The following is a 26,999-nucleotide window of genomic DNA, read 5'->3' on the forward strand; positions in this document are numbered from 1 at the left end:
CACCAAAAATGGAAAAGCTAACAGTTCAGAGATGATAATTTATCTTGGAACTACGGCGAGCAGCGTAACTGCTTTATTAAACAGTGAGACGATTTATGAGATTATTTGATCTACAAATGGGTTGAAGGGTGGTCTGACCTCCGTGCCCCATTTTCTCCATCCGTGAGCCTTTCTGGACTTAGAGAGCCGTCGTCGTGCAGCTCTATCATGCTTGGAGTGGTCTATTTGGGAAACAACACAAAGGGAAGAGACCATCGCCCCTAATACGCAGGGTTCTGAGAGCCATACATTTATTTTTCTTTGAGTATTCGCTTTATGGTTAGCACATTTTTTAGTGTTAAAGCAGCAGGGGTGGGGTCAGGTGTAAGGTAGTGAGGAGGTGTGAGGAGGGGAAGCAGGATTAAGGAAATTTTTTTTTTAATTTTAGGATTAAGGAAATTATCATGCGTACCCTACTTAATGTTTTTAGGTATTTTGTTCTTCGCTTCCAAAACACATTTTAGGGTAGGTATTTGAACTTAATATCTTATTTCTCTTCAGTGTTGTTTTTAGAGGTTTCCAGAGAAGTTAATTTTTTTTTTTTAATTGCTGTAGTTCTTAGAAAAATCATACTAAAAACACTGACCATGTTACATAAATAAGAATAGTGGCTTTGCTGCCATAGCAAAGCTTTTTGTCACTAGCTTTTTATTTTGAAAGCATTACAGATTCACAGGAAGTTGCAAAATAGGCACAAGGAGGTCTGGTCAGGGCACCCTCTCCCTAACCTCCCCCAGCAGCAACATCTTAGTACAAAGTTTTAAATATTTAGTTTGACCTCTTTATCTAGTACTGACCTAGGCTAAATGCTCGCTGTTTTAATTAGCTAAGTGAGATGCTATTGTAGAAGTCATAGTCTTCACAACTGTTTACAAGTTGCTTTTTTAGTTTAGTTTAGTTTAGTTTTTTTTTGGTCTCTAACATTTGGAGGTCATGCAGGATGAGGAGGAAAACGGAAGGAGGGGTAGAGGAAGAGTGCAGGTAGGCAGACAGATGGACAAATTGAGAAACAGAGAGATAAGAAAACAGTACAGAAATTTCTCAGAAAGTTAAAACTAGACCTACCCTGACCCGGCAATCACATTCCTGGGTATTCGTCCCAAGAATACAGAAATACTAACTCAAAGGGATACATGCTGCCCTAAGTTTATAGCAGCATTATCTACAGTAGCCAAAATATGGAAACAACCTAAGTGTCTGTCGACTGATGAATAGATAAAGAAGATGTGGGGTGTGTGTGCGTGTGTAGATAGATATAATAGAAGGTTACTTGGCCATCAAAGAATGGGGGCTCCCAGGTGGCTCAGACAGTTAAGCGTCTGCCTTCAACTGTGGTCATGATCCCAAGGTCCTGGGATTGAGCCCCCCATCAGGTTCTCTGTCCAGCGGGGATCCTGTTTCTCCCTCTCCCTCTGCCTGCTTGTGTGCACACTCTCTCTCTCTCTGTCAAATAAATAAATAAAATCTAAAAAAAAAAAAAAAAAAAAAAGAAATCTCTGCTATTTGCAATGATGTAGATGGAGCTAGAGTGTATTATGCTAAGTGAGATAAGTCAGTCAGAGAGAGACAAATACAATATGATCTCATTCATATGTGGAATTTAAGAGATAAAACAGATGAATGTAGGGGAAAAAGGAGAGAGAGACAAACCGAATGAGAGAATAGCTATAGAGAGCAAAATAAGGGTGGCTGCAGGGGAAGTGGGTGGAGGGGATGGGCTAAATGGGTCATGGGGATCAAGGAGGGCACTTGTTGGGATGAGCACTGGGTGTATATGTAAGTGATGAACCACTAAATTCTACTCCTGAAAGTAACACTATACGTTAACTAACTAGAATTTAAATAAAAACTGGAAACAATGGGACGCCTGGGTGGGTCAGTGGTTGAGCCCTGCCTTCAGCTCAGGGTGTGATCCCCGGGTTCCCCACAGGGAACCTGCTTCTCCCTCTGCCTGTGTCTCAGCTTCTCTCTCTGTATCTCTCATGAATAAATAAAATCTTGAAAAAAAATAAAAAAATAAAAATAAACAGAGATAGGGAGATGGACTTTCATTCATTGGCTGGACAAACCAAACATCCTCTTGTAGTTTTGGGGTCAGTTTGCATAAGCTTAGGGTATGTTCTATTCAAATCACTAGTGGTTGGGTTTTTGTGTATGCACCACCCTGTTCATCCTATGTTTATTTTCATGTCTTTGTCCTAATTTGCCTTCTTTATAATAAGTGTAGGTGCCCTAGATGAGGGTCTTCTGAAATGCTGATGATGTCATGTTTTTTGATTCAGACGCTGATTACACAGATGTATTCATTTGGTAAAGAAAAATTCATGGAGCTGCAGTTTTGATTTGTATACTTTTCTACATTTATGTTATACTGCAATTCGAATTCTCCATACTGTACATGGCCACTTCGTAGAGAAGATAAAGCCTTCCAGGGAGAGCTCCTGTTTTATTAGGAAGTTCAGGATCTCAAAGAAGGGATTGGATTTCAATCAAGGCAATGCATTTATTCTGTTTTGGTAAATATAACCAAAAAGAAAATGTCCCTTCAAAACTGAGACTCTTCTTACTGTTACTTCAGTTTGCTCTTACAAATTATTTTAAAAATAGGGTTAATAAAGAGTCACAGCGAAGGAGCACACTCCTCCTCCTTTACCTGTCTAGATGAATCCTTGGAGGGAAAGCCTCCTGTAACAGGTGTTAACCAACTGCAGATACTTTGCAGGAAGACAGTGTCATGGGGGTAACCCCAGCTTCCTGCCCTGTTACTTCCTGGGGTCAGGCTCTTGTGGGCTGTATTCAGGCCAACACTGGGAAGGAGAAGAGAAAGCAAATCCCGTGGTAAAGGAAAAATCTCAGTTCACACAGCACACGCAGACCCGTCCTGCAGGTCTTTCTGTGGAGTTTCCAGAGCATTCTGAGCCCTGATTGTTGCACCTGTTCTATTTATTGCCCAGTGGCAATCCCTGTTTGCAGTATAGCAGGGCAGCTTGTTTTAGTGGATTGGTGTAATTCAGAATCTGAGGTGCGTGTTTCATTTTCAGTTTTCAGTGTGGTTCAACCCAGGAGGCGTGCATTAAATGGTGATTGCCTACGAGAAAAGCTGCTGGGTGTGGGTTACACAGAAAATGCAGTCTTTGCCCATAAGGAGCCCGTAGTCCAGAACCCCGTTCATCCTGTCACATTCCCAGAAGTGAGAATTTAGTCTCATGTGGTTTGTGAGCACTTGAAAACTGAGATGATGGTCATAGAAACCAGAATGGGGGTGTGTGTGTGAATGTTAAGTACAGCATAATTTTGCGAAGCGCTTTATAGCTTTCCGAGAGCCTTTGACATATTTTATCGCATTTGAATAATCATGTGAAAATTGCCTCAGTTCCCTTCTTGATCTCTTGATCAAGGCGATGCAGGGCAGACTGAGTCTCCAGCTTCTGTGCCCTCGGAAGGACTGAACTAGTTCTGAAAATCTGTGTCCTCTCTTCACGGTTCTAAGTTGACATCTGAAGTTGTTTACCATAGGCTTACCAGCTCCAAGAGATGTGATTTCAATCATTTGGCAAATCAGCCAGTCAACTACTTTTCTGCCAGATGGAGTCTGACTTTATTTTTTCCTGACTCCCCCCACCCCCCCCCCCAAAAAAAGTTCATCCTTTCCTCCAAAGAGCTCAGTTTTAAGATGGGTGTTTGACGACACCAATGGGAAGATGGAGCAGATTGACACACCTGAGTCGGTCACCTCCAGCCTCAGCACTTGGGTGCAGAGTCACGTGCTCTGCACTCTGCTGTCCCTTTGTGTGGCACCTAGAAGGGCCGGTCCCCGGGGCCTGGAGCACTCCCGGTGGGAGATGGGTGAGTGGGGTGCCTGGGAAGGAGAGAAGGAGAGCCTGGGGCAGGTGGCAGGTGCAGGCAGGTTGGCTTTGAAAAAAAAAGCACAGGTAGGAGGTAAAACCCTGGCCACTGTCCTGCTGTGCCCCTAACCTGGAACTCTGTGTACTGCAGGGAGACACTTAGCCTGGTTTGAAGGCTGCTGACTGGAGCCCGAGGACATCACCAAGGCAATGGTGGGAAGACTGGAGGAAGCACAACCTGCACCGACACTCTCAGCCATAGGGAAGCTTCCCACGAGGAGGGGATGGCCCCCGCGTGTAGGGAGGGCTACGGGCAGGTCCCCTGGCACAGGAGGTGCATCTCTTTATACAGTGGCCTTGCATTGAGCACCTACTATGCATCATGACCTCTGCTCGCTTCTGGGACGCAACCTGGCGTTTGTTAGCTCCGCATCAAGGAGGCTGTCAAGAAGCAGCAGACATTCATGAACCTGCTCCAAAATCATTTCCTTAACCCGAGAGCCACAAATGTACCCCGGGGGAAGGGCCTGGCAATTTTATACTATTTTTAAATTTTTGTTTATTCACTTTTGAGGGTAATCCAAATTCTTTTGAACTTAGGTACAGACCGAACTATTTTATTATAATAAATCACAGTCATTGTGTGTGTGTATATACGTGTGTATACAGTGAACCCCCCCACCGTGCAGTGATGCTATTCTGAACAGTCCCTTGTATCTTAAGAACATTAAGAGGGAAAAAGGGGACACTGTTGTTTTCAGTCGGCTCGCATATTTACCATGTGTTTCCCTTCTCTTAGGTCATTCAGTCCTGCACTGCCCCGTTGTCTGTTGCCTCAGAACAGTTGCCCCAAATATTTTGCTCAGTTTTCTGGTTGTTTACAGCAGGAAGATAAGTCTGGGACCAGTTACAGCAGTTGCCAGAAGGAGAAGTGTGTGGCTGACATTTTATAACTTAAAAACTTAGCTCTACAGCCACTGCTTTTCTCATTGGGGTCCGTGGAAATGGTTTTTCTTGTAAAAAAAAAAAGGCCAGTATGTTATGAAATTTGAGAAGAATCACTATAAGCGAATGTATGTCCTAGGATGTCCTGGAGCTCGGAGGAGCAAAGAGATGGGCCATCCTGTTCCACGTAGTATGTATGTCAGGGAGCTGCTCATGAAAGGCTTGGTTGACCTTTGGTAGTAAAAATACACTGAGGATTGGAGGTTCTCTGTCGAGCATGTCATACTTTATGGGGACCTTGGGAAACAGGCAGGAAGCAGTTGAGATGGCAAAGAGCAGAAGCCTGAAGCACAGTTAAGACAGCTGAGGGCTTTTAATGGGAAGAAGAGGAACTGGAGGGCACATCTGCCTCTGTAGGGTGTGGGGGGGACGAGGAGGGGCAGTCATGGGCCCCTGGGGGTACACATCCTTTCAGATCATATCCAGGAGGAGGGAGAGCCTGGGTCAGTGGAGGTTTCCGAAGGCTAAGCAGTCGTCCTGTGTGGGGTTATTATCTACATACGGGTCCATCGATAGGGTGAGAATAGAGGGTCTAGGAACACTTGAGTAGATGGCTCTTTAAGAACTGAGTTCTGTGCATCCGCTTCTCTTCCTATTCTCTTGGGCTGTCACATTGGCTGCCAAGGATGCAGGCCCAGAGCTGTGACCCCGATAGGCATCTAAGCTGTTGAGAGTGGAGGGGGGCGAGGAAGAGAGCTTGGGCCTCAGTGAGTTTGCTCTTGCCCAGTACCTTTCTCTTTCTTAGACCAGCTAGTTAAGCTCCAGCACATGACTGTCCTCTTAACTCGTCCACGGATGGTGAAGCAGAAACTCAGAGTTCCCAGAATGTGTCACAATTTATATGTAAGTGTTTTTCAGCACGTTTTTGTATAGTTTAGAATCAGTTGTTGGCCCTCCTGGGTCTTGGTCCAACAGGGAAAGTTGCTTATCATCAGGTTTTCTTGCAGGGATGCCTGAATTTTCTGTATCAGGCTTGGAATGTGATGTCAGAAGAATGAGGTTTTCTTCCCCCAGGAAAATATAAAGAACAGATTATACCCCTGTAGCTATATTGCCTAACTTATTGCCTATAAATTTTCTGTAGAGCTACTGTATGTATGTATATATGTGTGTATATATATGTAAATCTCCTGCCTTTCTTCAAAGAAATATTAATCCTGAGACCCACAGCTCAAGTCAAGTAGAATTCGCAGATAAGAAAATGATGAGCTTGGGTGATCTGCATAATTATATAAGTCTTCTGCTTGACATAACAGGAACCTTTCTCCATTGGAGAGAAGCTTTGGTAAATACCAAATGGGTGGGTTAGACTTTCCCAATTTATTTTACCCATTGCTATTTTTATTTCAGAACTGATTTGAAATATTACAAAATAAAATTTAAAAGTGCTTTCCCGGACTTTTCTTTACTCTGCATTTCATCATCGGATAAGTAAATAAGTGGAGAGAGAACTTTGTTTTTGTTTTTCGGTGTCTACTTAATAAAACATGTTTTTTTTAACTAACTGCATTTTGGGGACAGCATGCCTTTTCCCAGAAAATCTCAGGTTAACAACATTAAATAGGCACTGGATGTTTATCTGATCTTGTTTATAGGAGCATGAGAAATTTGGTAACCTTTGTATATACTTTATGCTGTTAACTAGGTAAGAGGTCATCGAACATTTAGAATTTCCCTATAAGCTTCTAAAATTGTCAGGTGAAGTCTACTGTGTCTGTATCAGAAGATGGTGGTTCTTTGTCTAGCAAAAACATTAGCTGTGTGAGAAAGAATATATGTGGTTCTTTTTGGAAATCTACATCCAGTGACAGAAACCCTGACAACTTCGTGTCTTTTCCAGAGTTAACAAGGACATTCTGGACTGTTCACAGAGGTGGGCGACCTTAGCAAACTCAGTCTGAGCCTCTATTGTGGGAAATGTCGTAACTACACACGATACTCGAGTCATTGATTAAGAGTGAAGGTTATATATATACACACACACATATATAAATGTATATATATAAATATATAAAATTTATATATGTATATTATATATATATTTATAAATAAACGGAGTATTTATAAATAGGGAGTGAGCCTGAGGTACCCTGTACTTTTTTTTATGACATTATCTATTGCGTTATCGTGTTATGTTCTGGTACAGCTTTCTCACTGGATTGTAAGCTCCAAGCGAAAAGGAGCTGTTTTATTCAGACTCCTAGCTCACAGCACCATGCCATGTACACAGTGGGTGCTAAATAAATACCGACTGCATGCATTGAATATATCTAAGATATAATTGCATTTCAGATAAACCTCCAAAATCCTAACACTTTATTCACTGGCTAGCATGAATGTATTTTCAGAAGGGGGGAGAGACTTTGTTTAAGCCACCAGATTATTAGGTTATAATGATCTCGGTCATGAATTTCCTCATTGGCCTCCTTTATACTTAATTTGCAGTATATAGAAAAACAAGCATGTCTAATGGAGTGTGACAAGTGTTTTCTTGTTCTGCTTTTCAGAGAATTCACCTCTAAAGTAAAGGGCATGCATTGGCTTAAAAGTACTTTTAAGGGGTGCCTGGGTGGCTCAGATGGTTAAGCGTCTCTCTTTGGCTCAGGTCATGATCTCCTGGTCCTGGGATCAAGCCCCGCCTTGGGCTCCCTGCTCCTGCTTCCTCTCACTCTCTCTCTCTCTGCATCTCCCTTTCTTTTTTTTTTTTTTTAATGTTGAAAATTTTTTTAAATTTTTTTAAAATTTTTTATTTATTTATGATAGTCACAGAGAGAGAGAGAGAGAGGCAGAGACAAAGGCAGAGGGAGAAGCAGGCTCCATGCACCGGGAGCCAGACGTGGGATTCGATCCTGGGTCTCCAGGATCGCGCCCTGGGCCAAAGGCAGGCGCTAAACCGCTGTGCCACCCAGGGATCCCTGCATCTCCCTTTCAAATGAATAAATAAAATCTCTAAAAATAAGTAAGAGTATTTTTAAGGAATTAGTACTTAGATTAAAATTGAATTCTCAGGGAAGAGTACATCTTAACTTCATGCAATCACAATGACATGTCTTCATGTAGAGGAGTCTAAAGGTTATCTGTAGTATTCACCCATCATCCAAACAACACAGGGGTATAGATTTCTATTTTTAATTCAAATTAGTAGACATTAGCAGGCAGTTCAGAGAAATATATGATCTTCAGAGCCCTCTCAGTAATTAAAGGAAGACAATTTTTACATGGAATGTGATAAAATGAGTTTAAGTGCATAATAAAAGGTCATAACCATGATAACCCCTAAATATTACATCAAAGGAAAATAAATGTGATTTTCATTTATACTTGGAAATAATGGTTAACTGTAACCTCAAGAAACACTATCAACAGTGAGATTTCTCCCCACCACAGTGTCATAAAAGTCAAATGGCTGGTGGTGATTTACTAACGACAAGAGAAAGAAGTCATGTACTATGTGCAGGTGTGTCTGGAACTGTCCAGAGTTGACAGTGATGATAGGGCCACAGGCACTAAATGCGAAGTTATTAATGAAATACAATTGAACTTTAAGGACGGGGAAAGCAAAGTTTATTTAATTCCGTGAATCACGTCCCAAGTATCATACGTTTTTATACACTCGGTGCAAGATATCCTGTGTTCAATTTATATTTCCATGTGGCATGGATGTGGCGAGTCTCATTTACATAGAGAGTTAATGCAGTTTATTCTACGTAAGCACATGAGGAAGGTAGTAAGAACAGTTTGAATGATCAGGGAACCTGGGTGGTTCAGCAGGTTAATAAGCGTCTGCCTTTGGCTCAGGTCATGATTATTGGTTCCTGGGGTCAAGCCCTGTGTCTGGCTCCCTGTTGGGGGTGGGGGGGGTCTACTTCTCTTTCTCCCTCTGCCCACCCCCTGCTGGTGTGCTCAAGCACGCTTTCTCTCTCCCTCTCAAATAAATGAATAAAATCTTAAAAAAAAAAAGAAAATTTTGAATGATCAACCAGATTGTATTTTGAATCTTCAAACCAACAGACATAAAATTGAAGGAATAAAAAGAAATATTTATTTATTTATGTATTTGTGTATTTATTTATTTATTCATGAGAGACATAGAGAGAGGCAGAGACATAGGCAGAGGGAGAAGCAGGCTCCTAGGGACTCTATCCCAGGACCCCAGGATCACAACCTGAGACAAAGACAGATGCTCAACCACTGAGCCACCCAGGCGCCCCTCAAAAAAAAAAATTTAAACAAAACAATGATAGTGGGTCAAACTTTGCTGCCACACATGACCCTGGAGAGGAGTATCAGTCTTGATTTTGCATGTACAAGTTTAACAAAGGATTATTTTTCATTTTACCTCTGGAAATGTAAATTAGTGTCGCAGGTGCCTTTATTGGGGTATAGATGCTGTCTGTGAACTTTTGTCATTTTTTAAAAAACAGACTATTACATTTACATGTTAACAATAAGGATAAACCATCATTCTTTAGAGATATAAAGCACACCCCTCTAGTTGTGTGCAGTCTCCCTGTTTCAAATTGAATAGCATCTATCCTTCAGACTGCCGTTTAGTGACTAGGTACTATATACAAGGTGTTACCCTCAAAGTTAGGACTTTCAGTGTGGCCTAGGACTTGAGTCATGAAGCAAATTAATAGATTTTAGGAGTATGGAGATCTAGACCTGTGGTTCTCAACTGGGGACCCTTCTGCCCATCACCCCCCATGGCCCCCGCGATATTCGCCAATGTCAAGCAGTGAGGTGTGTTACTGGTATCTAGTGGGTAGAGGCCAGAGATGCTGTGACACATTCTTTAATGCACAGGACAGGGACGCCTGGGTGGCTCAGTGGTTGAGCATCTGCCTTTGGCTCAGGGCGTGATCCTGGGTCCTGGGATTGAATCCCTAGGAGCCTGCTTCTCCCTCTGCCTGTGTCTCTGCCTCTCTCTCTGTGTCTCTCATGAAGAAATAAACAAAATCTTAAAAAAGAAAAAATGCACAGGACAGCCCCCGCCACAAAGAACCGTCTCCCACCCAAGATGTTAACAGTGCTGACACTGAGGAGCCCTGGGCTCTGCCGCATTCAGTAACCACATTCAGCTCTTACTTATCCATCTACTTGAATATTACAATAGAATACATTTGTATTCTTTCTTCTTCTTTCTTTGGCGTGAATTATTCCTTTGCTTGGGTTTTGTATGTGCCCAGAAGTGCAGCAGCCAGCATTCCAGCTTCACCTGCACCAGCTTGCCCAACCTGAGAACTTCCAAGTGAAAGCAAGAGTCATGTGAAGACGCCTTAATTATACCCACTCGTAAACTTGCTTAAAAAGGAATCCGTGAGGCCCTGGGAGTGAAAAATTGGCTCCTTCACTGTTGTAGAAACAACATAAGTTTAACATAAAACATGTACTTTTCTTTTTTCCTTCTTCCCTCCCCGCCCCCAAATCTGGCAACGTAAAAGCACCATTAGGTAAAGAATTCTTTCACCACACCACTTTCTCAGAAGCCAGAAGAAAACCCAGCTTGTTCCAGCCTAGCTTTGTCATGGAGAGAAGGCAGCTGCTCCATTCTGAAACGTCCTTTCTCTTGATAGCAGCCTACCCAAGGGTGAAAATGTGTTCTACAAGTGAACAGTGAACGTGTGCCCGTTCTCCTCTGTGGGATGCTGTTTGTGCTAAGGTTTAGATCACTGCACCTGACGGCTTAGCAGAGGGAGGGCAAGCCTTCTGTCAGCCAGAGGACACCAGGTCAGTGCTGGTCCCCAACCCAGCGGTTGCCTGAAGTCCCCCAAAGGGCAGAGAGGTCCCATGCCTTTTGCCATGCCTGAAGGGAGTCACCAGAGTCTCTAACACAGTCACACACCTGTGGGGTGTCACCTTGGCAGTGCACAGGGCAGGTGACCGTTGGTGCTGTTGGGATTGGAGGCCAACCAGAATAACAGATCTGCTTGCGAGCTTGAGTTGAGTAACACTTGTCGTTCCCCTATAACTCATGTGTATCAGAAAACACAATAATTTCTTGAATTTTATAGTCACGTCCCATAATAATGCCTGGCATACACCTGGTGCTCAATAAATATTTGTTGGGTGAATGAATGAGTTCAGAACTGGATGGGATCTTGGCCCAACTCTCATTTAACAAGGAAAGAAACTCAAGGTCCACAGAGATTCTACAATGACGAAGGAAAATGGGTGTTTTCATGGCCTGTGGCGTGTGTGGCTCTGTGAATCTCGTGCCGATACTCCTGGAAAAATGTGCGACAGGCCACCCTGCTGGCATGGGTGCCCTCCTGGTCCTGCTCCCAATTTTCTGAAAATGGGCCTCCAAAATTGCTTCGGCTTTAAGTTTTATGCCCAAGTCTGTGTCACCCCCAGTTGAGAAAATCTAATGAAAGGGTAGTCAGGGGATTGAAAACCTCTATGTAACTGTTTCATTTAAAAAAATGAAACAGATATTTTCAAATGTTTGACTCCATTAAGTAAGATTTTTTTAAAAGTTGATTTTAGCATAGATAGTCGTTATTGCTCTATGTCAATGCTATGCACGTGCTCCTGTCTATAAAAATTAATAAGTTTTAGAGAACCAAACATAATTGTCTAAATCAAATGGGCACATTGTGATCAAAGTTAGTGTGTATGACTGATCAAACTTAATTTGAATTTGTATATGATATGTTTTTTCCAACAAAAGAACCCCGTGTAAGAAGACGTGTAACCCATCAGTAAGAAGAAGGGGTTAGAATGCGTGGTAGTTAATGTACCTTCCCAGTCTAAGAAAAGTAGCCAAAAGGGAGGTTCTGGACAGTGTTCGGAGGGGGCTCCCAGAGCCCCAGAATCCGTACCATGACGTGGTGGCTGTGTGATCTAGTGGAGGACCCCTCTGTCGGCCATAGTTCCTCACCTGCCAGACACTCAACACCATGGGACCTAAGGCGAAAGGCTGTCCTGGAGATTCAGAGAGGTAGTAGTACATGAAAAGTGTGGGGCATATAGAAGTTGTTTGATAAATATTAATATTTTGATGCTGCTGCTGCTCTCACTGCTGTTGTGGTTCTAGATCACTGCCATCCAACATGGTAACCATGAGCTACATTTGGTGGCTGTTGGGCACTTGTGATGTGTCTTGTCCAGGCTAAGATACGCTGACAGTATAAGCTACATACTGGGTTTTGAAGACTTAGTATAAGAAGATGAAAAAAAAAAGAAAAAAACTCACCTAATGCTCTTTTGATTTAATTGCACATCGAAATAAAAATATTTGGAATATATTGCATTAAATGAAACGTCTTGTTAAAATTGATTTTGGCAGTTTCATTTTTGTTTTTTTTTTCATTTTTGTTGTTTTTAATGGGGCTACTAGAAAATTTTTAATGATATATGTGGTTCTCGTTGCATTACTAGATAGTACAATGGCTAATATACGTGGTGAGGGTCCCAGAAATGTGCTGCATGTTTTGCTATAATCGTAAAGTGTCTTCTAGTCAACTACGCTTCCAGCCCTTGCATCTTGGACCTGAATCTTTTACTTTTTTAGGCTTTATTTCTCTGAAGGGTTGGCCTAGACTGAAAAAAAAAAAAAGAAAAAGCATCTAGGCAAACATGAACTTATTTGCTTTCTGACCGTTCTATTCTGGCCAGGAGGAAGTCCTATCTAGGCATGAATCTGCCTTCAGTGATTGAAGAGAGATCCGATTCCTTATCCTTCAGAGAGCCCAGTGAGAAGGTGTCACTGAACTTGCTGGGTTATCCTTTATGGCATTGCGTGTCATTAGCAAGGGCCGCACTTTGCTTGATGCTCCTGCAATCGGTGGTTCCCAGCTGTATTCCTTAGACACATGTTGGTCTTAATAGATGTTCCTGAAAAACAAAAAAAAAGCATTCTGTAGTCAAGTAAGCTTGGAAAGCACCCTATCCACAAGACCACTGCTTATGTACGTTTCATATTAAAGATTCTGAAAAGTCCTGCAATAAAGAGGCCCGTCTAACATGTTACAGCCCATAGTTACTCGAATTTATTTGACTATAGATCATTTTTTTTCAAACAATACCTACAAGACACAGCCCGCTGCTCACATGCAACACGGTTTCAGAAACACTCCTTCAAACAATGAGAAGGATCCACTCACTAACCTGAGCAATGTTTTTAGGGAAGGACGGGCAGAAACAGTTTCTCTGAAAGTGGTGGGACGATCACTCTTCACTGCCTTTGTAGGAAGGAATCGCTGATAAATATGTGTCTCTAAAGGGAGTGAAGGTGAAAAAAACGGAGGAATTGCTGTTTTGCAAACACGTCAACTTTTTGAAAAAGAATGCCTTGTTCAGATAAGCAAAACAAGGAAAATGTTACAGAAGTCCTGCCTTACATTTATATTTATTTATAGTCTATTTTCTGAAAATAGTTGAGACACCTTATGAGAGTTGCAAATATGGTAGGGCCGTTCCAGCACAATTGTAAAGTAACGAGAATGCAGTTGTAGAGGAGTGGAGATGGCTCTACTGGCAACTACAAGCTTCGGGCACCTGCTGCAGCTGAGCACGGAGCCAGCCCAGGGCCTTCCAGCTACAGGGAAAGCCTTTGCAGGTGCCTGGTCCCCACTCCAGACCCACCTGATTGCTGCCTAAGTCATAGTGTGCAAGGCCAGCTCTGGGAATATCTCCTGGAACTTGTAGTTACTGCAGACTCCAGTTTAGAAGATTAGAAATTGTTATGCAGAAAAACTGCCTTAAAAAAAGAGGAAACCTAATGCCAGTAAAGAAAGAAACCTAATGCTTTCAAACAAAATTGTTATTTATTTATTTATTTATTTATTTATATTTATTTATTTATTTATTTATTTATTTATTTAATTTATTTGAAGTAACTGCTTTTTTTTTAAAATTTAGATTTCATTTATTTATTCATAAGAGACACACAGAGAGAGAGAGAGAGAGGCAGAGACAGACTCCCCACGGGGAGCCCGATGCAGGACTCCATCCCAGGACCCCAGGATCACGATCCGAGCCGAGGGCAGACGCTCAATCCCTGAGCCACCCAGACTTCCCAAAGTTTTTTTTTTCTAAATGGGAAACATATGGGGCACCTGGGAGGCTTAGTGGGTTAAGATGCCTGCCCTTGGCTCAGGTAATTATCTCCAGGTCCTGGGATCAAGCCCTGTAGTGTTATTCATTTATAAATAAATAAAACCTGTGAAAAGATGGAAAATGTATTTGATCTGGCCTACTGTTGTGCAAAGATGAAAACTGAGATCAAAGAAATCTAAGGAAAATGATATATCTGGTAAAGGGTTAATTTCTAAAATATATAAGGAACTCCTAGAAATCAATAGCAAAAAAGCCCAAATAATTTCAATTTAATGTGGACGAAGGGCCCAAAAAGATATTTTTCCAAAGAAGACAGAGAAATAGCCAACAGGTGCATGAAAAAGAGGCTTCAGTAGTCATAAGGGAAATACAAAAGAAAGCCACAGTGAGGTATCACCTCACATCTGTTAAAATGGTTATTATAAAAAAGATGAGATAAATATGGATGAAGATGTGGAGAAAATGGTTCTCTTGCGCTGTTGGTGGGAATGCAACCTGGTGCAGCCACTGGAAATTTCTCAAAATATTAAAAATAGGACTACCCTATGCCCCAGTAATTCCATGACTGGGTATATATCTGAAGGAAACTCCATCAGAATCTCAAAGAGAGGTCTGCACTCCCATGTTTCCTGGGAGCATTATTCATAATAGTGAAGATATGGGAACAACCTAAGTGTCCATTGACAGATGCATGGATAAAGAAAAAGTGAGACAATGGAATAGTGTTCAGCTCTAAAAAAAGAAGGAAATCCTGATATTTTTGACAACATGGATGAACCTAGCCAGCCATCATCCTAAGTGAAAATACGGCAGAGAATGACAAATACTGTATCTCACTTTTATGCCAAATTAAAAAAAAAAAAAATTGAACTCCTAGGAAGATGATGAACTCCTAGTAGAATGATGGTTGCCAGGAGGTGGGGTAAGTGGGTGATCATAGTCAAAGGGTGCAAACTTCCAGTTATGAAATGAATAATTTTTGGTGGTATGATGTACAACATGGTGACGATAGGTAACAATAATATTTACTTGAAATTTACTAAGAGAATAGATCTTTTAGCATCTTCACCACACACACACAAAAAAAAATGTGAGATGACAGGTGGGTTAAAAAAAAGAAGAAATCTGTGTGCTGAATCACGTGAACACATATTATGATATGGCTATAAAGTCATCAGTCAAATAAATACACTAGCATATTCATTAACTAGGAAAATATTCCATTGGGGGAGCAGAAACTTCTATTTCATTTTTATCTGCTCATTTTGTTTTGTTTTTTTTTCATTTTCTGTTTCTTAATGCACAACATGTATTCGTACACCGTATGTGTGCATTAGTTAATTTTTTTTTCAATCAGTAAGGAGGGATATTTATAAGAAGTCTTTAAAAGGGCATAGGCCTTATTGTGGGGTGACGTGTGAGTCATAGGTGACAAGCCTGTGTGTTGTGTAAAGCTGTGGAAGCTGGTATGTGGGTCCTGCAAGGAATGTGACTTATAAGCAATGATGAAGTTGGCGAAGTTTCAGTAAACACAGCTGGGACTGCCCCCACGGCCTTTGGGTGACCTTGGACATCACTGCAATTTATCTTTGGAGATGCACATATGCATCTTTTGAGCCTGATAGGACCTCGATCATGATGCTTTTCGAGTGATTCTGGTTTTTTTTTTTTTTTTTTTTTTTTTTTTGAGCACTGGGCGAGACCATGCATGCAGCTAGCTCAGGACACACGTCCATCTGTGGCACAGCCAGGCAAGATACAGTAGCAGCTGACACAGAATTTAAACAAGGAGAAAAATTAAGTAAATGGCCTAGAACAGATTTCCCTCTTCTGAATGACTCTAAGAACTGAAATAGCGTAAGATGCCGAGGACTCTAGGAAGGAGGTGTACATCAATCCTGGCCCGTCTCTTAATTAAAGGAAATCCAGACGATTAACACAAAATGGTGTGAACAGGCCATTCACACACGTCACACGAAGGCTCACCAACGATCTCCTTTTTCTGTTAATAGATCTTTCCCAGACTTTCCACTCTGATTTTCGGTGCAGACACCAGGTTGCCCCGGTTGTGTGTCCTGCTGTCAGGAATACCTTTTAAGGACCGAGAGGGGAATCTTTGGCTTTACGGGCTGGGTGTTTGAATTATAGTATAAAGTGGCAATAAAATCAACCGACCGTTATTGCTCTCACTAGGAGCCAGTACAGTTCAATCTTTTCCACAAGGATATTGTGATGCTTGTGATAGTCCGGCTGCCGATACGGTGCCTGTGAAACACAAAGGGTGACCCTGGCCTTAAAACCAGCTCCAAGCAAGTTCTTGTTCTCCTTGCCTCTTGAGACACCTGATTCTCTGCCAACTGTGATACAGTTAAGGGTATATTGTCTTGGCCGTGCTTTACCGGAGCCAGTGCTTAAAATGTTCCCTGAGTTTAAATTTTCCAGGAGTCCTATTTCATCTTGCCAAATGCTTAGTACTGTGACACTTTCAACCAGCATACCTTCATGGAAAATTCAATCTACATTTAGTTTTTATTTTATTTTATTTTTTTAAAGAAAACTCTCTGTTATGAATGTAGGTTGTGTCTCACACTCATCCACCTCCCTGTGCACAATCAAAATTAAGCACGCCTGGTCGTATTTGTAACACGAGAGAGAGTCAACAAGTCTCCACTAGTATGCACACACTCAGAAGTTGACAAGAAAAATAAATCTGAAAAGCGGTTTGAAATCCTTTTATTAGCCAGAAAAACGTGCTGTGCCAATATTTTTATTAGCTGTAAAAGATCAGTGAAAGTGTGTGACCAGAATTGGTTCATGCGTTCAGCAGCTTTTATAGGACCGGGTGCCGTCTTCGGCGCTGGTGTTCCCTGTCAGAGGGCCATGTGACTAGTTAGCAAAGAATCAGGACCCAAACCTAGATCTTTAGACTTCAGTTGCTTCTGGAACATCAGAAAGAAGAAAGTCATTTAGGAAGAACCCCTGTGCTGTGAGGATAACAGAAGCCAAGTCTCTTATTTCTTACCAAGAAGACATTCCTAGGGCATAGACTCACGGAGTGGCCGGGCTTTGATAATTAGGAGCCCAGCTGCCCTGCAGGTATATCAGAGATAGACCTAGAAACTCAAAATGCTATTTTATTTTATTATTATTTTTTAAAGATTATTTATTTATGCATGAGAGACACAGAGGGAGAGAGAGAGGCAGAGACACAGGCAGAGGGAGAAGCAGGCTCCACGCAGGGAGCCCGACGTGGGACTTGATCCCGGGACTCTTGGATCACACCCTGAGCTGAAGGCAGATGCCCAACTGCTGAGCCAGCCAGGCGTCCCAAAATGCTATTTTAAAATAATATTTTCTTTCCTATTTGAGTGTAGTTGACAGTGTTACATTAGTTCCCGGGGTACAAGGCGGTGATCCCACATCCCTATGGGTTACGCTGTGACCCCCGCATGTGTAGCTCCGTCACCACACGGCATTACACTATCACTGTACCCCCTACGTGGACTTTTTCCCCGTGGCTTATGCATTCTGTACCTGGAAACCTGTACCCCCCACTCCCCTTCACCCATTATGTCCCTCCCCCCCAGCCCTCCCCTCTGGCAACCATTAGTTTATTCCATGTACGTAAAGGTCTGCTTCTGCTTTTTGTTTGTTTATTCATGGTGGGGTTTTTGTTTCTTTGTGGTGGTTGTTTTTTAATTTTATTATTTTTTTTATGTTCCACATATGAGCAAAATCATATGGTATTTGTTTTTCTGAGTCTGACTTAGCAAAATACCCTCTAGGGCCATCCATGTGGTCGCAAATGGCACAACTCCATCCTTTTTTATGGCTGAATAGTATTCCACTGGGTCTTTTTTTTTTTAAGATTGTATTTATTTATTCATGAGAGAGAGAGAGAGAGAGAGAGAGAGAGACATGCAGGCACAGGGAGAAGCAGGCTCCATGTAGGGAGCCCGACGTGGGACTCGATCTTGGGACCCCAGGATCCCACCCTGGGCCGAAGGCAAGTGCTCAACCGCTGAGCCACCCAGGCGTCCCTCCAGTGTGTCTTAAGTAATATTTTGAATTCTTTAAAATAAGCACAAGTGTGATTTACTTTGAGTATGTGTGTTTTAGCAGGATGACGCACTTCGATCTTGCCGATGCAACACAGTATTGTGTGACTTTTTCTGCTCAAACTCGTAAATGTATGAATTCCATCCACATTATAAATCACAATACGATCCTTGTTGATGGACCATGGGAATTATGATCATTGACGTCTCCATAGAAAGTTCTACCCCATGTTTATAACCTTTGGCAGGAGGCACAGAGTTAATAGAATTTTAATGTATCTTCAGTGGAGGGGGGGGGCTTGAAACTACCGCGCTCTCCTGCCCCAACAGATTTCACTTCCAAACCTTTCTCCTTCGTTTTTTTCACCTAAAGCACAAATCCGTGGGGGGCTCAGCTGCCCGGACTTTCCGCACCACCCGGTCCGGGGCTGAGACCTGGCCTTGCGCTGACGTCAGCTTTTGGACCTCTCCAGGGACGGCAATTCGATACTTCTTTCATGGTTGGGTTTTGACAATTGGGGATTAGGTGTTCCTTCACACGAGGACTCGCCTTCTCCGTTCTCCTTTCCCCGGACCCTTTCCCCGCAGCTCCCGCTGGGCCCCCGGCTGTCCAGGCGGCTCCGAGCCCGGCCACCGGCCACCCGGCCACCTGGCCACTCGGCCACCCGGCGCGTCCCCTCCCGGGGCTGCAGGAGCCGGGCCGGAGGGAGCAGGCGGGCTCCCCTGTTTGTAAGCGGACGCATTCAGGCGAAACCGGGACTCTGTGCACCTGTCACAGGCGCGGGTCCCCTGCCCCCGACGGCAGAACCCCTCGTGTGCGCTCACACCCTCGGGCCCGCGGTGGCCCTGGAAGCGCTGCTGGAATCCGGCCCTGGCACCCCGGCCCCCCGCTTCTCGCGGGCCGAGCAAGGGCAGCGGCTCCCCGCCCCTCCGCCAAGCCTCCTTCGAGGGCTCCGGCTTCTGTGTGTCTCAGACTGTTGTTGATTGTGATAAAATACACATTACACGCACTTTGCCATCTCGGCCACGTTAAGCGTGCAGCTCAGCGCACGCCGCGCGCCTGCACCCACGCTGCGGGGGGCCGTGCCCCGTCCGTCCACGGAGCTCGGGTCCACTCGGCCGACTCGTCCCCGTGAGACTGCAGGTCCTCAGGCTTCCCTCCCCCTGCTCCTGGCCTCCCCGCTGCTGCCTCGCCTTCCCCGCTCCTGACCTCCCCTCCTTGCTTCTGGCCTCCCCCCTGCTCCAGGCCTCCCCCCTGCCCTAGGCCTTCCCTTGCTCCTGGTCTCTCCCATGCTCCTGGCCTTCCCCCGCCACTGCTCCCTCTTCCCTGCTCCTGGTCTCCCTCTTGCTCCTGGCCTCCCCCCTGCTCCTGGCCTCCCTGTGCTCCTGGTCTCCCCCCTGCTCCAGGCCTCCCCCCCTGCTCCTGGTCTCCCTGCTGCCCTAGGTCTCTCCCATGCTCCTGGCCTTCCCCCGCACTGCCCCCTCTTCCCTGCTCCTAGTGTCCCCCCTGCTCCTGGCCTCCCCTCTGCCTCCCCCCCTTCCCTGCTCCTGACCTCCCCTCCTTGCTCCTGGTGTCCTCCTTGCTCCAGGCCTCCCCCCATGGTCCTGGCCTCCCCTCTGCCGCCGCCGCCGCCTTCCCTGCTCCAGGCCTCCCCCTGTTCCTGGCCTCACCCCTGCTGTCTCCCCTTCCCCACTCCTGACCTCCCCTCCTTGCTTCTGGCCTCCCCCCTGCTCCAGTCCTCCCCCCTGCCCTAGACCTCCCCTTGCTCCTGGTCTCCCCCTTGCTCCTGGCCTCCCCTCTGCCATCCCCCCTTCCCTGCTCCTGACCTCCCCTCCTTGTTTCTGCTCTCCCCCATGGTCCTGGCCTCCCCTCCACCGCCACTCCCCCTCCCTGCTCCTGGTCTCCCTCCTGCTCCAGTCCTCCCTCCTGCTCTAGGCCTCCCCATGCTCCCGGTCTCTCCCCTGCCCCTGGCCTCCCCTCTGCTGCCCCCCTTCCCTGCTCCTGACCTCCCATCATTGCTTCTGGTCTCCCCTTGCTCCAGGCCTCCCCCCTGGTCCTGGCCTCCCCCGCATACACCCCCCCTCCCCCTTCCTGACCTCCCCCCTGCTCCTGACAGCACCATTGTGCTCTCTGCCTCTGGTTCACACTGCTCTTGGGACCCCCTGTGAGTGGAATCGTGCAGTATTTGTCCCTTGGTGACTGGCTTGTTTCTTCACCGAGTGTCCTCAGGGCCCATCCATGTCATAGCACGTTTACCACATTTTGGTTATTCATTTATCCATCAGTTGATACTTGGGTTGACTGCTGTGAGCAACACGGCTTGGAACGTGGGCATCCACCCCAGCTCTGTGGCACCTTCTTGAAGCCCAGATGTGACCCAGTCACTCCTTGGCTGGAAGTCTCCAGCAGCTCCCATGCCTGGGGGACAAAGACCAGGATCGCCTGCGGATCTGCTGCCGGCCCTCTTGGGCCTCCACGCCCAGGGTCCCGGCTAGGCCTTGCGTTCCCATAGCCCTCTGCCTGTGTCCCTGCTCTGTCCTCCATCCAGGAAGTGATGCCGGTATCTATACCGGAAATCTTATTTCTTCTTGAAACAGAACCAGACCAAACAAAGTACAGAATGAAGAGCTCGAGTGTCCTGGCCTCAGGCACCACGTGCGGGAGTATGTGTCCCCATCCCTTCTCCACGGTCGACACCTGCTAAGTGCCTCTGTGTGTCTGTGTCGCCTCTAGGACCGGAGCTCCTGTGGGGGGGGGGGGGCATAGCGTCTGCTTCATTTTGAAATCTTGGTCTCAAGTGTATGCTCTTCTCTGGAGAAGGGGCTGACTTGCTGGAACTAACTTGCTTTAGTGCTGGGTCAGATCCCGACCCTCAGAAGAGGAGCCCTTCTTAAGTTGTTATTTTTCAGGCTCCAGTTGCCACCAGAGTCCTAGGTCTTTGCATGAATTTATCTGGTCACCAGAGCTATGACCCATGTGGCAGGTGTGACTCTAGGAGCCTTCTACACAAAGATTGGGTTTTAGCCTTTATTGGTCATGTCAGGGTCATGAACCTCTGAAGTCTGCTTGTCCAATGTTAAGAGGAACGTTTCAAGAGCTGCACTCATGTGCTCTGGCCCCACCTGCTCTCCAGTGTATGTTCTTCTCCTGTCCACCTCTGGCCACACTGGCCACTGCTTAGTTTATCAAACCGAAGTTCTGACTGCCTCAGGGCCTTTGCAAAAGCTGTTCCCACTGCCTGGCAAACTCGTGTTCTAGGATCACGAGAGTTGTAGGATCTCTCTCACCTCGCAAGAGTATTCGTTTACTCCTTAAATGCCTCTCTAGCTAGCCTGTCAATGCCAGGAGGGCAGAGCTCTCACCTGCTCCATCGACCTGCACACCCACAGAGCCCAGCACTGTATGGCAGCTTGACTGACACGAAATGCACTGGGTTGAAGCTGAAAGAACTGGAGCCCAGCTCTGTGGCACCTTCTTTAGCTGTGTGACTTTAACCAAGTACCTTATTCTCCCTGGGACTCAGTTTCCCCTTCTGTAAAACACGACGACAGTTCCCGTCTCAGGGGAGGGGAGCCGCCGAGCCAGTGCCTGCACACTGAGGACAAGGAATGGTCAGTTCCAAGCCTTGCAAAAGGGACTTGCACAAAATTCCTTCCTCGTGCCCAGTTTATTCATTAATTAAAATGTATGGAGGGATGATTTCTCAGGACGAGCTGTGTCCTCAGCCCTGATCACGCATCTTGGTCTTTGGTGTCCTTGCCCGAGTCCTCCCCCTCTTAACCCTTGCTGTGCTTCAGAAAATCAGACTTGTCATTCAGGAGCTTCGGCAATCGATCAGTCATTACCAATAATTGTAGTTATTAGCCATCGTCATTGTAATCACAGTAGTAATAATAATGGGGGGAATCCCATGCTGGCTGTGTTGTGCTAAAAGCAAACTGCGAGCAGCTCTCCCCAGAAGCCTCCGGTTGCCTGTCCTGCTCAGGTGTGTGGATGCTGGCGGTGAGGAAAGGTGCAGGCAGGCCGAGAAGCGCTCCGGGCCTCCCCCTGCATTTGCAGCTGTGCTGGGCTGGCCAGGCTTTTGCACAGGAGGGCTGAAGTCTGTGGCTGAGGAACAGATGCAGGGCAGGGCTGCGTCAGGGAGAGGCTCCCGGTGGGGTTGGGGCGGAGCCCGCCGCCACATGATAGGGCGACTCCCGAAGGTGGCTGTTCTGGAAAAACAACAGGTGAGAGCTTGTCGGGCTCTGGAGTCTCCTTGGCTCCTTGTGCCTGCTTCAGCCCAGCAGCTCAGCTCGCCCGTGATCCTGGAGCCCGTGGAGCAGTGAGGAGAGCCAACCGGCCGAGAAAACCCTGCTCCCCATGTTTGAAAATAGTGCCCTGCACACATTTGGGGGACACGCTTTTGATGAGCAAGACATTCCCATCCCTTTCTCATCCTTAGGGGACCTTTGCCTTTCTTGGGTCAGGGAGAAAATGCAGCCCGTGGCACATTCTTCAGGGCAGACTATTTTAATTATTACCAGTTTAATGTGTGTTTTGCTTATTTAAGGAAAATCCCTGCGGTTCCCTGACGTGCTTCAATGTCATAACTGCGCGTTGGAGCAAATGCGGCCTCCCAGCCTGGCTCCTGCAGGACCTGATCCTCGGGGCTGGGGAACCTCCTTGGCCACGGGTGGAAAGGCCGTGCCTCTGGAAGCGCGGGGCCAGAGCCACCGTTGGCAAGAGTTAAGCGTGCGCCCAGCTCTGGGGGACGTGCCTGGTCTCCGGTCTGCAAACACGTGTGTGCGTGCCATCCTGCAGCAGGCCGGGGCCCGCACGTCGGGGGGCTTTGGCCTTCCTGACATGTGCCGGTTTGGGTGGGCGCTGGAGCTGCCCCCCCCCCGCCCCCATGTGCTTTCTGGTCCCGGGAGGCCCCCAGGGCGCCTGCAGGACAGCACCTGTCACGGGAGGGCTCCGATCAGGCGCCGCACTCTGTGTCGGGCAGCAGCTGCCTGCTGGGAGGCCACCCTGGGCCTGTCCCTGTCCCTGTCCCTGGGGGACCTGGGAGACCTGGGGATTATGTAATTACTTGCTAGTTTCCCAGGGTCGAAAAGCAGAGGTTACAATTTAAAATAACGAAGGGAGGGAGGGAGGGAGGGAGGAAGGAAGGAGTAAATAAATAAATAAATAAATAAATAAATAAATAAAATAACGAAGGTTGGCCAACTCTGGAATTCCTGCCTCCCTCGTTGGGGCAGGCCTGCCCCCGTTGTCTCCCCAGCCCAGCCTCCCCTGTGTCCCAGGTAACCTCAGGAGGGTGGCACATTTCCTAGGAGGACATTTGATTCCGGGCCATTCCCTCAAGGTGATTCACATGAGCTCACAGTCTTTTTTTTTTTTTTTTCTTTCTTTTTTTGTGGGCTCTCAACTGATGTACTCCACAATGAGCTAGTTTTGTTTGGAGCACACAAACCCAATCCCCAAGGGACAGCGGTGATTTCTTCAGTTCCTAAGGAAGAGTGTTCGTTTTCCCCAACTTGCAAAAAGACAGGGGCCCTCCCTGCCTCTCAGGGGACTACTTTCCAGTTGTATCAACAACCGCCGAGCGGTGCATGAAACTTCGCTCGAGTCTGGAAGAGGAAACCATCGCCTAGTGGCGGCCCGTTCTTATTCATCCTCTGCCTTGGACTCCTGAGCTTCCCCCCTTTCTGGAAGGTCTAAGCAATCCTGCTTACGGCCGGCGCTTCCACTTCACTGCCCCAGGCCCCCTGCCCTGGTGCCTGAGATCCCCCAGTGCCGAATTAATTTTCAGAAAGGATGGTGCCCCCGCCCGTAGCCAGAACCTCAGCCTTCTGGTTGGATCCTCTGTGTCTGCGTCTGTGTCCCCGTTCCTCGTGAGGTTGAGTCCTCGTGGTCCTCTTCTCCGTGCTCACCTTTAAAGGCGGCCTCTGACCACGGATGGAGAGCCATCCCGGGCAGCCCAGGCCTGACGTCCCTACCGTCGTGATAGAGCCCCTGAGAGGACATTGGCGGCCCCGGAACCACCGCAGACCCAGTGTGCGCTCGTGCGCCTCCTCCTGCAGTATAGTGGGGAATTTCACACCTGTTCATTTACACCCGTGAGCTACACACGGGAGCCACCCCAGAGGTCCTCATTTCCCCCACTTCACCCATCTAGTCCTTTGGGTCCCTATGATAACGGTCTGGGTCCCGTCACAGTGGCTGCGATTGCATCCTCCTCGTTCCTCTTGCTCCGTCTTAGAGCTTCTCCACATTGCTGCCAGAGCCAGCTCTAGAACGGGGGTTTGCAACCTTGGCTGCACGTTGGGATCGCCTGGGGAGCCGTGAGCAATCTGAACGCTGGCCCCAGCCCCTGAGGTTCTGCTGTCCCTGGTCTGAAATGGGACCTTATGGGTATCTTCTGAAAGCTCTCCAGGTGGGAATGTTGTGTAACTCGGATTGTTCTCAAACGCCAGTCTGATCGTGTTACTAACTTTGTAACTCTTTTTGGTAGCTCTTTTTATCTAAAGTTCAAAAATGGAGCATAACTGGAATCAGGATTTATACCACCTTTACACTTTCCGCATTAACTCCTTCAGCCCACAGGCGTTATTTAGGAACTGTTCGCTGTAGCTGTAGACACCACGTGGTACCCGTAATAGTGCCCATGATTATTTTCCTCATAAATGCATGACAAATGGGTCTGTCCTTGAACCCATCCACACCTGGTCACCAGCTTCCCCTCTCACCTTATCCTCTTTCCCTAAACAATCCCTCCAACACACACACACACACACACACACATACATGACGGTCTATGTTATCTACATTAAACTTTGTCTTGAACTCCTTTAAGGTTGAATGATTTACTTTTTTCTTTTAAAGATCTTATTCCTTTGTTTATTTTAGAGAGAAAGCACGTATGCACACATGGTGGAAAGAGGCAGACGGGGAGGGGGAGAGAGTCTCAAGCAGACTCCCCGTTGAACACGAGCCCAAAATGAGGCTCGATCCCACAACCCTGAGATCATGACCTGAGTCGAGATCAAGAGTCGGATGCTTAACTGACTGAGCCACCCCGGCGCCCCCCTGAATGATTTGCTCTTTTGTTCACCTGTATTTTCTCTTCCCAGTCGTTATTTCTGCCTGCTTGAACCGCAGGCATTCACATGCTTAGCATGGAGCTCAACATCCGGAAGGAAGGAAGGAAGGAAGGAAAGAAGGAAGGAAGGAAGGGAAAGGAAAGGACAGAGGAGAGGAAAGGAAAGGAAAGGAAAAGAAGAAGGGCAACGTCTGGGAGCCTCATACCCTCGTTTGTATAATAAAGCACAGGGTTGGCCGATCCGCTGGGTTCCTCTAGCTCTGAGCTGGAGTTCCTCTTAATTAAATGATTCTGCGACAGTTTATCAATTAAAAAGAGACTAGAAAAGGTGAGTTATGTCCTTGGTGTAGAGCAAATGATTCACAGAACGTGGGAAACCAGATAGACGAAGGCAGATTGAGTGTAGACATAGTGTCGTTCTATAGCAATGCCGGTAGCTTAAGGGTTTTATGGAAAACTATGAGTATTTTCAATATTTAAGTAAAATGATAGTCATCCTGGGGTTTACATGTAGTCAATACCTGGGAAATTAAGGAACCTGTTGGATGTGTCATAGTCAGTAAAAAAGCTAGCAGTGCTACTTATATAACTTGTATGAATGATCTTTTTGACCTAAAGATTTTATTTCCACTGATTTTCAGACTGGTGACAGCTAGTCAGGCTCCGCCTCCCAGAAACACACTTTGTGCCCCCCCCCCCGCCCCCGAACAAATTCATTTGGACATGAAGTGAAACGTGATGGGATTTTCCCTCATTGGCCTCCTGCAGTTCTCATTTCATGTATCTCTGGAATTCACTGTGGTTGCTTTGCCTTTGACAACAAACTGATAAATACCGTGGCTAAGTTTTAAGTTAACCTGGAAAAATTTAACTTGGGGTTCGCGTGTCGGTCAAAAGTTCTTGTGTTTCGTTAATCTGTTTGTCGCCCAATCCTCTTATGGAAAATCGTCAGCTTTTGGTGTGGAAATAATTTTCTTGAAGGCGGTATTTGTTGAATGACTGACGGAATGAAAACACACCGGTTGCGTAAGTGTGAAAAAGCTCTGGGTGTTTGAGTTGGCCACGAGTTCGCCATGAGCCAACAACAGTGTGACGTGGCTGTTGGAGTCCCGTTAATAAAAGTACAGTGTCCCAGATTCAGGAGGTGACCATCTGGCCAGGGCCGTGCACTGGTCAGGACGCGCATGGGGTGTCCTGTGTGACCGAGGGCACGTTTCAAGGGACTGTGGTGACCTGGGGCTTGTGACGCAGGGAGTGGCTGGGGGAGGCAGGGAGTGAGAGTGGCGAGGGGACGCTCAGCACAGTGGACACTGCACCAGCTGTCCCCAAGTATTTGAGATGCAGTGATGTGGCGAGGGAAGTAGGCTCGTTCTCCTGGCCCCGGAGTGCAGCACTGAGACAAATGGTGTGAAGTTGGATCAACATAAGAAAGAATTTCATAAACAGCTAGAGCGATCCTAAAATGGAATTTGCGGTTCATAAATTTGTAAATGCCTCACCCTGGAAGCGTTTGAGCAGAATTGGGATGGGCAGTTGTTAGTAATCTCTCCAGAGAGGCGATGCCAGCATTCACTAGGAATTGGGGCCTCCTGGCCTTTTCAGCATCTCTCAGTACCAGCATCTCCTGCGTTAACAAGCTCAGGATCTCAAAGAAGCCGTGTTATGCATGTGACGTTGGGCAGCTTGGATTTCTCGGTAATGCCGTTAAAATAAAACTTACCTACTCTTCTGCAAACACTATAAAAAGTTGAAGATTTTTAGGTTCGGGTAAAACTGGAATTTGAGAGAGAGGATATTTATGGCGGGTGTGGTTATACTCAAGTATTTTACTGGACTCCGCTTTCTCCACTTTGAACTTGACACTTCTGTGCACAGCGCAGTCTCCCCGGTCTCCCTCTGTGTTTGGG

The 26,999-nt window shown here is 46.3% G+C and overlaps 1 protein-coding gene across 2 annotated transcripts in view; it reads left to right on the top strand.

Moving 5' to 3' along the window:
• The window catches only part of LOC112661500 (epidermal growth factor receptor), a 196,999-nt gene that overhangs the window by 14,045 nt on the left and 155,955 nt on the right, over positions 1 to 26,999 (top strand). The window lies entirely within an intron of this gene.

This window comes from Canis lupus, chromosome 18 (assembly GCF_003254725.2).
Source record: "Canis lupus dingo isolate Sandy chromosome 18, ASM325472v2, whole genome shotgun sequence".
Classification (NCBI taxonomy): domain Eukaryota; kingdom Metazoa; phylum Chordata; class Mammalia; order Carnivora; family Canidae; genus Canis; species Canis lupus.